This window comes from Pan troglodytes, chromosome 6 (genome assembly GCF_028858775.2).
Source record: "Pan troglodytes isolate AG18354 chromosome 6, NHGRI_mPanTro3-v2.0_pri, whole genome shotgun sequence".
NCBI classification, from domain to species: Eukaryota; Metazoa; Chordata; class Mammalia; order Primates; family Hominidae; genus Pan; species Pan troglodytes.
Genome location: NC_072404.2, coordinates 45,727,766 through 45,739,985, shown reverse-complemented (window position 1 = coordinate 45,739,985; position 12,220 = coordinate 45,727,766). Strand labels below are relative to the sequence as shown.

At 39.8% G+C, this 12,220-nt stretch overlaps 1 protein-coding gene across 48 annotated transcripts in view; it reads right to left on the bottom strand.

Moving 5' to 3' along the window:
* COA1 (cytochrome c oxidase assembly factor 1) overlaps positions 1-12,220 on the bottom strand; it is a 120,971-nt gene that overhangs the window by 49,435 nt on the left and 59,316 nt on the right. For 14 of the 48 annotated variants that reach the window (XM_009452952.4, XM_063813912.1, XM_054687227.2 and 11 more), the window contains exon 2: positions 7,883-7,947. The exons of 24 other annotated variants lie outside the window; for them this stretch is intronic. The gene's annotated coding sequence lies outside the window, so the exon portion shown is untranslated. Of the gene's footprint in view, positions 1-980; positions 1,364-5,164; positions 5,515-7,882; positions 7,948-12,220 lie in introns of those variants that run through there. 10 more of the 48 variants (XM_063813900.1, XM_054687228.2, XM_063813922.1 and 7 more) reach the window with 3 other exon arrangements.

Here is a 12,220-nt window from a genome sequence, read left to right as displayed (position 1 = left end):
TGCAAAGAACTTGTAAAATTCAACAATAAGAAAATGAACAACTTAATTTAAAAATGGGCAAAAATGCTGAACAAACATCTCACCAAAGATACAGAGAAGGCAAATAAGCATATGAAAGGTGCTCAACATTATATGTTTCTTAGGAAATTGCAAATTAAAACAACGAGAGGCAGAGGTTGCAGTGAGCCAAGATCCTGCCACTGTACTTCAGCCTGAGAGACAGAGTATGACTCTGTGTCAAAAAATAAAAATTAAAATAAAAAAATTAAGTCTATTTTATTTATTTTTTTTTAAAAAGTTACTGCTGAAGGCCCGGCGCAGTGGCTCACGCTTGTAATCCCAGCACTTTGGGAGGCCAAGGCGGGTGGATCACGGGGTCAGGAGATCGAGACCATCCTGGCTAACACAGTGAAACCTCGTCTCTACTAAAAATACAAAAAATTAGCCCAGCATGGTGGCGGGCACTGGGAGGCGGAGGCAGGAGAATGGCGTGAACTTGAGAGGCAGAGCCTGCAGTGAGCCGAGATTGCGCCACTGCACTCCAGCCTGGGCGACACAGCAAGACTCTGTCTCAAAAAAAAAAAATTTACTACTGAAAAGAAATTAGCTCAAAGATGTGATAAAATGTCATCTGAGAACAAATCAAACCTCTCGAAACTAAGATATAACATAAACACCTGACAAAACATATGCTAATATTCATAATGAATTATAAAACCCAAATACTGAATGAAATCGAATTGTTTTCTAAACTGCACTTTCTTAAGACCAAATAACATAGTAAGGGTTGTTCTCCCTCTAAAATCTACTCTAATTTCACTCCTACCTCTCGCCAGTGTTCACTATCAAAACCTTGAAATATTCAAGTGGGAAATGCCATGTGAAGACTCTCAAAAATAAGCAAACAAATAAATATATCATGACATACTAGAATATGAAAGGGGGAAGCGCAATTTTAATGTGGCAGTGAAGAACGGCACCTCTGCCAAGGTGACATGTGAGACTGGAGGGATCATTTGAAAACCAGGGGAAGGGCACGCCAAACACGCCAAGGCCCTGAGGCAGCCACAGGCTCGGTATCTTCAAGAAGCAGAAGGCAGGCTCGTGAATGAGGTGTGGAAGAGGAGGCCAGGCAAGAGGGCAGGGTCTTCATCATGCAGGTTTTGTAGGTATGGTAGGGAGTCTGGATTTTACTCAAAGTGTAAGAGAAGATGCTGAAGGTTTCAATCAGGAAATGACACAGTATATGACTTGCTTTTTGTTAAAGATTTCTCTAGAAAGGACAAGAATGGAAGCAGGGAGTCCAATTAAAAGGCTCCATGGCAGAGCTGGTGGTGGCTTGGACTAGCTGGTAGCAGCAGACCTGCAAAGAAGTAAATCCACTTGAGATATGAAGCAGAATTAACAGGACTTGTTGACAAATTATTAACAGAAATTGGGGAAAGGGTGAAGGACGAGGCGCATAGCAGAGTGATTTCTGAATTTATCAATATTATCCTTAAACCTCCTTACAAAAAACTTGAGCATTGAAAACTACCATGCAGTTGGAACTTAGTAATGATAAAGAGTCTTGATGGAAAGTTTTAAATAGAAAACCATGATTTCTAAATCATTAGTCATGACATCTGCTTGAACAAATACATTTCAAGGCCATTCTCTTGTAGATTTTAAACCACAGCAAGAAGGTATTCAGTACTTTCTGGCATAAAAACTTCATGGAATGGACTCTGATTCATAACCATTTTGCAAATGAATATGAGTAGGGCAAACCCTATTAAACATTTACTTCAGCATTCCTATTAAGAGCCTCCATTTTAGAAAAAAACATTTATAAAAATAAAACAATTTGGTATCAGTGACTACAAAAGGAATCTGGGAGGTTTGCTGTTGACTCTTCCCGCCCTAGAGTCCTCCCTTTATTCTCACAGACTCAGGTGTTTGCTTTCTATTTCTCTGGAGAGTCCTCTCCCCTCCCCTGCCTGTTTTACATAGCCCCCCATTCTATATTAGGGGCTGAATTGTGTCCTCCCAAAATTCATATGTTGAAGCCCTAATTCCCAGGTCCTCAGAACATCACAGTATCTGGAAAAAAGGTCTTTAAAGAGGTAATTAAATTAATATGAGAGTTTCAGGGTGCATCTTAATCCGATAAGAAATCTGGACTCAGACATACACACATACAGAGAAAAGACTGTGTTAAGACAAAAGGAGAGGGTGGCATCTACAAGCCAAGGCAAAAGGCCTCAGAAGAAACCAACCCTGACGACACCTTCATCTTCAACTTCTACCTCCACACCTGTGAGAAAATATATTCCTGTCATTTAAACCACCCAGTCTGTGCTATTTTGTTAATGATGGACCTAGCAAATTGATACACTCTATATACCCTTTCCTACTACCCGACCCCAAGAACATCTCATTCAAGGGCATGAATCTAGGTCTACTAAAATAATCCCCACATCTCTATCTCCAGGCCAGGTGTCCCTTCTGCACTTGAAATTCCTAGTAAATACTTCCACAAGTCCCCATGTGAGCTCCTGCCCTGACCCTCCTCCACTCCACACCAGGTCTCCCCTTCCTGCATTCCCTACTTGGTGAACGGAACCAACCCAGGTGCCTAAATCAGATACCTGGGAGTCATCCTCATAAAAACAAAAGTGGCTTCCATGTGTTTACTCACATGCAAGAAAGAGCTTTGCATGTATCTTATCAAATCTTCTTAAGGGTCTTATAAAGCAGGAATTACTCTCCCTATTTTGTAGGTGAAGAAGCTGAGATTTGGGTTAATTGTCCAGAGCCATTCCTTTAAGAAGTGACAGAGTCAGGATTTGAGCCCAGGTCTGCCTGACTCCAGGGCCTATGCTCCTCACCTAAATTACCCCCAATCTAATCAAGCCCCCTCAAACCCATACGATCTGTTTCCTAAATATCCTTTGATATTTTCCACCTTGTCTTTATCCTCCAAATGCCCTAATTTGGCCCCTAAGTATCTCTTTCAACCAAGGGGTTATCAAGACTGCTCTGCCTTTGGCCTCATTCCTCTCTACTCTAGAATCCTTCTAATACAGAAAACTGATTGTATCCCATTCTTCAATGGCTCCCCATCCTATTCAGAATAAAATCTAAGCTTCTTTGCATTACACGGTCTTACTGCCCAGTTTCCTCACCACATTTTTAAATCCCAACCACCCTCCTGAGTTACACTGAGCAGAACATGGTAAGTGCCACAGGCCCTGGCACTTCCTGTCCACCCTGGCAACCCTAACCACCCTTTAAGTCTCAGCTCAAATGCTAATTTTAGTGTTAGAAGAGGTCCTTGGCTTACCAAGGCAAACTTAATTTTTCTTTCACCTATACTTTCACAATAGTTACTTTAGTATGCTATGGCTGTTAAATTACCTAATTCTCAATAGACATTTAACTATTTTAAGGCTAGGATTGGGTTTTCCATTTTAGAATGCCTCATATCTAACACATAGAATAGGAGATCAATAAAATGTTTGTGGCATTAATCTAACAGGATGTTACTAGATTTGTGGTAGGTAAAGAGTGGGATTCTACTAAGAAACAGACCTTTCCAGGCCGGGTGCAGTGGCTCACGCCTGTAATCCCAGCACTTTGGGAGGCCAAAGCGGGCGGATCACAAGGTCAGGAAATCTAAACCATTCTGGCTAACACAGTGAAACCCCGTCTCTACTAAAAATACAAAAAATTAGCCAGGTGTGGTGGCGGGCGCCTGTAGTCCCAGCTACCGGGGAGGCTGAGGCAGGAGAATGGTGTGAACCCGGGAGGCGGAGCTTGCAGTGTGAGCCGAGATCGCGCCACCGCACTCCAGCCTGGGCGATAGAGCGAGACTCCATCTCAAAAAAAAAAAAAGAAACAGACATTTCCAGAAAGAAAATACCAGTTTCCTAGATCACAATCCAGGGTTTCTATCTAACTTCAATCACTCTTGGAGTGTGGTCCTTGTACCTCTGGAGGGCCTTGAGACCATTCCAGGGTGAACACAAGGTCAAAACCATTTTCAAAAAAACACTAATATGTTACTTGTCCTGAAAAGGAAAACTGTATCTACCACCAAATAAATAAGACTTTGGCTAATGAGATTCATGGTAAAAGTAATGAATATGAATTTTTGTTATTTATAATAAAATGTTTTACCATTTTAATGATCTGCATAAGTTAGTAAAAATCAGTATTTTTTAAATGACCAAGGCATGGTATTTCAAAATCATGCAAGAGAAATTAATTTTAATGTAACAGAATACAAAAAGGTTTACTGATCAGGCTTCAGATTACATACGACAATTAACCTTTAAGAAATTATCACTTGCCAAGTTTTGGTGTTGTATCAAAGAAGATCTACAATTATCTGAAAAGGCTATTAACATGAAAAAGCTATGAACATGCTCCTCCCTTTTCCAACTACGCATCTATTTGAGGACAGATTATTTTCATGTATTTCTTTTTTATTTTGAGACAGAGTCTCGCTGTGTCACCCAGGCTGGAGTGCAGTGGCGCGATCCTGGCTCACTGCAACCTCCGCCTCCCAGGTTCAAGCAATTCTCCTGCCTCAGCCTCCCAAATAGCTGGGACTACAGGCACCTGCCACCACGCCCAGCTAAATTTTTTTGTATTTTTAGTAGAGACGGGGTTTCACTATGTTGGCCAGCTGGTCTTGAACTCCTGACCTCGTGATCCATCCACCTCAGCCTCCCAAAGTGCTGGGATTACAGGCATGAGCCACTGCATCCGGCCTATTTTCATATATTTCAACCATAAAAATATATTGCAACAGATTGAATGCAGAAGCAGGTACATCTGTCTTCTATCAAGCCAGACATTAAAGAATTTTTGAAATAATGTAAAACAATGTTATTCTCACTAAATCTTAAAATTTTCATAAAGATATGCCATTTATGTTAATGTTACCTGGGTTTATTTTCTCAAAATGAATAAATATTTTTTCAGTTCTCAGTTTTAATTTCTAATACAGTAATAGCAATAGATAAAACCCACATAAACAACAGAATGTAAAGGGGCCCTGACGCCAAAATATTTGAGAATTGCCTCTCTAAGGAACCAAGAGACCCAAGGTCTCAAAACTCAGGCCTATCTCAACTGCTCTGTTATTACTATTTTTGTCATAAATCAAGTGCCATACCAGTATGGATCTGTTTCTAAAGTCTTGATATAGTTTGGGTATTTGTCCCCCAAAATCTCATGTTTAAATGTAATCCCCAATGTTGGAGGTGGGGCTTGGTGGGAGGTGACTGGATGATTGGGGTGGATTTCTCTTGAATGGGTTGGCACCATCCTCTTGGTGCTGTCTTCACAATAGTGAGTTCTTGCGAGATCTGGTTGTTTGAAGTATGTGGCACCTCCTCCAGCTCTCTCTCGCTCCTGCTCTTGCCATATGATGTACCTGGTCCCACTTCACCTTCTGCCATGAGTAAAAGCTCCCTGAGGCCCCTGCCAGAAGCTGAGCAGATGCTGGCACCACACCTGTACAGCCTGCAGAACAATGAGCCAATTAAACTTCTTTTCTTTATAAATTACCCAATCTCAGGTATTCCTTCATAGCAAAATAAAAACAGCCTAATACAAGTCTAGTCTATGCCACTGATCTATTTGTCAATCCTTGTGACAATACCACTCTGCCTTAATTATTTAGATTTATACTAATTCTTGATATCTGCAATAACTCTGAATTTCAACACAGATTTACTACATCAAAAACTAAAGACAAAAACTTATGGGCTCGTGCCTGTGGTCCCAGCTACTGAGGAGGCTGAGACAGGGCAAGAGGATCACTTGAGCCCAAGAGTTTGAGACTACAGTGAACCATGATCATGCCACTCCACTCCACCCTCTGCGACATAAAGACCCTATCTCAAAAAAAAAAAAAAAAAAAACACACACACACACACACAAAAAAAAACCTAAAACCTAATGACCATTAACTCTCCATTTCCCCATCCCCCAAGCCCCGGCAACTACCATTTTATTAATATCTTCTATGAATTTTACTACTTTAGATACCTCATTTAAATGGAATCATTTAGGCCAGGCACAGTGGCCACACCTGTAATCCCAACACTTTGGGCAGCCAAGGCAGGCAGATGGCTTGAGCTCAGGAGTTTGAGACCAGTCTGGGCAACATGGTGAAACCCCATCTCTACTAAAAAGAGAAAAATGGATGATCCCTTAAGCCCAGGAGTCAGAGGCTGCAGTGAGCCAAGATCATGCCACTTTACTCCAGCCTGGGTGACAGAGACCCTGTCTCAAAAAATAAATTTTTTTAAAAAAATGGAATCATTTAGTATTTGTCTTTAGAAAGAGAGAGAGAGAGAGAGAGTCTTGCTATATTGCCCAGGCTGGATTGTAATAGCTATTAACTGCTGTGATCATGGCATACTACTGCCTCTAATTTCTAGGTTCAAGCAATACTCCTGCCTCAGTCTTCCAAGTGGCTGGGATTACAGGCATGCAACACCACACCCGGCTCCATTATTTGTCTTTTTGTTACGGCTTATTTCACTTAGCATAGTATCAAGGTGACCAAATTCCCTTCCTTTTTTAGGCTAAATAATACTGTGTCCATATATTTTTAAATCACATAAAATCTATGGTGTTTTAAATCAGGACAGTAGTTACCTCTGGGGAATATGAAGATAGTGTCTAGACATCACATAAAGAAATATAGAATATAAATAACGTTTTATTTCCTGACCTGTGTGGCGATTACAGAAGCATGTTCACCTTGTAGTAATCCCTGTTCCACCCTTAGAAAAATCACTAACTTGACACTAAATATTGTTCTAAATTTATGAACAGGTGGCACACTGCTGTAATGCCAGCTATTTGGGAGCCTAAAGTAGGAGGGTCACTTGAGCCCAGGGGTTCAAGGCTTCAGTGAACCATAATCATGCCACCATACTCCAGTCTGGGTGACAGAGTGAGATACTGTCTCTAAAAACATAAATACATTTATGAACAGCTTCAACAAGCCTGCTCCAGAGCTAGCCATCAGCTAGGATCAGCTCTCCCTACAAGAATATGCTATAAAGCAGAACAGAGCTCCTGTCAGTTTAAATCAACTGACATTTATCATCCTGCTTACATTTCCTTTATGTCTTCAGTCTTTTACTTTCAAGTACTTCTAAATTCAGATGTTCTCACATGACTTTTCCTTTTATGCAAGCATACTGGAAGTCTGTGTAGTCAAATAGGTGAATTGCTCATTTCAAAATTATTTTGAAACTGTCTCAAAATAAAAAAGAAATATATGAAAAATAGGAGAATTGCTCATTTCAAAAAACATTAATGTGTTTTACATGTTAATGGCTTTTGGTGGAAAAAAAAATTTCATCCACTATAACACCGTTATTACTACTGTGAACTACAACTTCAATAAAATGGGGAAAAAAACAGACATTTTCCTGAAAAGATTTGAGCTTTCAATCTAAATCTGATGTCTTATGAGATCACAAAACATACTGCTCAACATCCCAAATTATACACAGTATTTAACGAGCAGTATAGAGCGTCAAAATTAAGAAAATCAACTATTAATCCAAGGATCTGCAGTTGTGAGGAAAATAAATCATTACTATTCCATGCTTTAAAGAAAATACAATGGCTCCTTCTGCTATAAACAGGAAAGGTATTGCTTAGGTAAACATTCACATACATCACTCTTCTGTACTTTTCAGGAAAAAGTACAAAAGCAGTGCCCTATTCAGATGTGTGGTTTCACAGAACTTAAGAAGAGTTCTGCAAAACCCAGCTCAAGCAGAGTGTATTAATTCATTCTCACACTGCTATAAAGATACCACCTGAGACTGAATAATTATAAACAAATGAAGTTTAGTTGACTCACAGTTCCACATGGCTGGGGAGGCCTCAGGAAACTTCCAATCATGGCAGAAGGGGAAGCAGGCACCTCTTCATGGCAGCAGGCAGGAGAGAAAGTGAAAAGCCCAGAGGAAAGCCATTTATAAAACCATCAGATCTCCTGAGAACTCTCTCACTATCACAAGAACAGCATCTAGGAAACTGCCACCATGATCCAATCACCTCCCTCCCTCCACACGTGGGGATTACAATTCAAAATGAGATTTGGGTGGGGACACAGAGCCAAATCATATCACAGACAGAGTAAATTTGTCCTTTCTTTTGCCTTTTTGTTCTTTTGGGACCCTCAATGTGCTGCATGATACCCACCTCATTGGTGAGGGAGATCTTCAGTCTACTGATTCAAATGCTAATCTCTTCTGAAAATACCCTCACAGATACCTCCAGAAATTGTGTTTAACCAGCCATCTGGACATCTTTTAGCTCATCTTTTAGCCACTTAAGATGTTCAATCTTCTTTAAGTTATATACTTATACTAAAGCTGACACACAAAAATAACCATCACATGGGCTAATTACAAAATAAGCCAATTTGCTTTGGGTTGCCTTGCAATGAAGAGCATGGTAGAAGCACTACACTGTTTATACGGACCCAAGATCCAGTATAAAATGGCACCCTTAATTTTAGGGATCTGTCTTTGCCTTCAGCTGTACCTGCTTATTAGGCCCTAAAAAATGCATGCTACCTGGCCTTGTTTCTCTAAGGGCTCCACCCTAAAGCCAGTAACCCTATTAAGAAACTGGCAAATGAAAAATCTTAACAAGGGCTCAATCTTCTATATGTTTGTGTTGCTATATATGTGTTGTGTGTAATGTCTATAAAAAGAGCTCTAATTGGCTTAAAGAAAAATAAGCACTTAAATATTTTTTAGTTCACATGACTTCAAGAAATAAAAACAGTCTTAAGAATTATTGGTAAAATGCGAGTGTCGTCAAAATGCAAATAGGTGGTCTAAATCATACAACTTAGATACTAGGTTTGCTAAACATTCCAAGATTGTATACTGCCTGCTTTACAGATAGGTAAGGCTGGGACATATAGAGCTGGATGCTGAAAAGTCAAACTTTTATCTGCATTTCTCTCTGGGTCCTAGGATCCACACCTAGTATATAATTAAAACTGCTTACTAACCAGATTTTTCACCAAAAATAAAAGTTGCTAAAAGTTAACAGTGAACATTAATTAAACTCAAAAGGGTATTATATGGTCTTTTCACAAACTGGACATTGAAATAAAACCATGGCAAGCAGGTCTTAAGACACTAATCTGTTCTTTAGTAAAAGGGTTATAAAAGGCTTCTGAAAATTTCACCTCACAGTCAAATTGGTTATGATTAGATGCAATGATCTATAAGATTTCATAGAAACAACTTGGGGTTAACATTAATAAATTAATGCAAGGGTAAACTTTGGCTTTGAACAGGATTTCCATGTCATGGTAAAGGCTAATGAAAGGTTTTTGCCTTTTGAGTCATCATTTGGCAATCTGGAATTCTATTTCATAACATCAAATGTTCTAAACCTCTAACATTTAACAGGCCTCCCAAAATCAAACTTCAAGTTTCAAAATTGTCCTTCCTGATGCCTGGCTTTTTGGATGGTTCAGAAGGTCCCTGAAACATTCAGAAAAGAGGTAAAAAAGATTATTTGACATGTTTAGTCACATGAGATTGCCAAAATATGTCCAATCTTCTTTAAGTTATATTTTGGTGAATACTAATATATGTTCCCAAATTGAATGGGATTTCTAAAATTCTAACATCTAAGTATACGTTATCAATCATAATTAAGGGTAAAGTTATTGTAAACCACAGAGATAAATAAACTTTTGTCTGACATGTTTTTAACTGTATCCTGGAAATTTTGTCATTCACAGACAATTGTCTTGCTTTGTTCCTTCTCAAAAGACGGTTTATAATCAAGCCATATTAAGAACTTTAACAGATGTTCTCAAATGCAGATTCTTAATAGCCTTGAAGATTGTTAACACTGGAATACAGGAAGAACATACAGGACTCAAAGAACTGACATGTTCACAAATATCAAGCAAAACAAGAGCTAATTAAATGGACTGGACTCAGAAAGTTAAAGCCACCTTTTTCACTTTCGCTTGCAATATTGCTGATCCTTGTTTTGTTTTTCAGAGTCCAGGAAACTTATTTTAACTATTTATGGCCTTTAATAATTGAATAAGGTATGCTCCTGTGAACAAAATTTGGAGCATGTTTCTTTTTCTCTGCCTGGTTCCTCCAGAATTTGGAAACTATCTGTGAGTACTCTTAACTTACGGCAATATAATTGTTTCCATCAGTGCAATAAGAATCCATTTTTCTTTGTCGACAGGACACAATTGGAAAAACTGGTTATTTTACCAAGGCTTTGACTGAAAGGGTGTGTTTCCCTTTAAGGAATCAAGCTTGACATGCAGAGCCAATAAAAGCCCCTTGGGGAGTACTGGCCTCATACCTTGTCTACACAGTCCATGAACAGAGATCTTAACCTGTCGTCAGTAAAGAATGTCACTTTCTAACAGGTCCAGGAGCTCCAAGTTTATCTTGGGACCTCAAGAGGAGCTCACCCAACTCACAGGTATTTGAGGATACAAACCCATGCGCATGGCTGGGCTCAGCTTTAAAGGTCTTATCTGAGATTCCTGTGGAACAGAGTTCCATCAAAGCCAATCCAAAAGGCCTATGTAGAAATAACCACTCTTGCTGCACTTTATGCAAATAATCAGGCCAAGTATAAGACTAAAATTTATTCTACAAACAAGACACACGGTCCTATCATAATTTGTTTTTACCAAAAATGAGGACTGGAGAGAGAAATTGTGCTCCAAAGCTTATCATACATTTGTCATTAAATCCTAGTCTAATTGTTTTTAAGCTTTTTGCCTACATTTTAGACTAACCCTGCTTATTCCTGTGAATCAAGTGGCGATCTCCTACAGCTTGGAAGAAACAAAATGGGATGGATAACATAAAAATCTGGATCAATATGCTGGTTCTGGGCAATTATCCTGCAAATTCTGCCAGGTAATGAAAGTGAGTAGGGTGCCCATAACCCTGAGGTTTCTTGGTTTGGGAAATAAAACCAAGGAACTTCATAAATCCCCAAATATCTTGGCAAGTAAAATTTTAGATGAAAATTATCTACTATACCACACTTGTGGGAACTGCTATACTCACTCTACTATTTGCAATAGGGTTATACACAGTAGCACCTTCTAACTGAAATATTGGACAGAGAGCTTATGTCTTGTATTAATATTTGGACCCTGTATACTCAATACTATAACTTGAATTGTTTCCTCTCACCTAGAAGCAATCAAACTCCAAATAGTGCTGCAAACTAAACCACACATGGACACACCTTTCTTCCAAGGACCCTTAGATCAACCCCAGAAGCCCTAGCTGCTGTTCCCCATTTGATGCCCCTTCTCAGCAGGAAATAGCCAGAAAGAGTCATCACCCAAAACCCCTTAAGAGCAGTTATGGTGACATCTCCACATGGGGGGATGTTATAGGAGTTTATTAAGAAATTATTTTAGGCAGCTAGGAAAAGGGGTCCTTGGGGAAGTTTTCATTTCCTTTAAAGCGGCTCCAGAAACGTTTCTTGTCTAGCAAGCCCCAGCTCTTAGAGCCGAGTCAGCAACCTTTGATATGCAAATACAGGCCATTAGAAACTGGGTCCACCCAAACATGGTGATTCCTGCCGCCTTCTTCCCCTCGCCTCACAGGTGCCTGGCAACATGGCCGCCCCCACATATCCCCATATGTGTAGAGCATCATGGCACCCTGCATTTGCATATTAAAAAGCTAGGGTGGGAGGGCCAGTTTTTTCCGCGGGCTACGTGAGTGACATGCCTGGTCAAACCAATCCCCTGAGCCCTATGCAAATCAGGCACCACCTCCTCTAGCCTCCTCATATAAGCAGCCACTTTTCTGACGCACACACAGGGTTTTCTCTTTGTTCGAATCGCCCCCTCCCTTTATCTTTGTACAGGGGAGCTGTTTTCTTCTTCCTTCCTTCTTTCTTGCCTATTAAACTTTTCACTCCTTAAAACCAAAAAAAATTTAAAAAATAACCATCACATCAAATAACTTTACCCTACCCAGGACTTGCCCAGGTCTCTGTTCTTGGGTTAAAATTTAAAATATTGGTTCACTCCCTGACGGAAACAGATGAGAGAGGTGCTCAGTGACTCATTATGGACAGAATGAGGGCTGAAATTACTTGAGTGAGGAAGGAAAGGAAAGCGGGGCCCTGGCTGAGGTTAAGTACCAAATAGAAATCTGGGCTG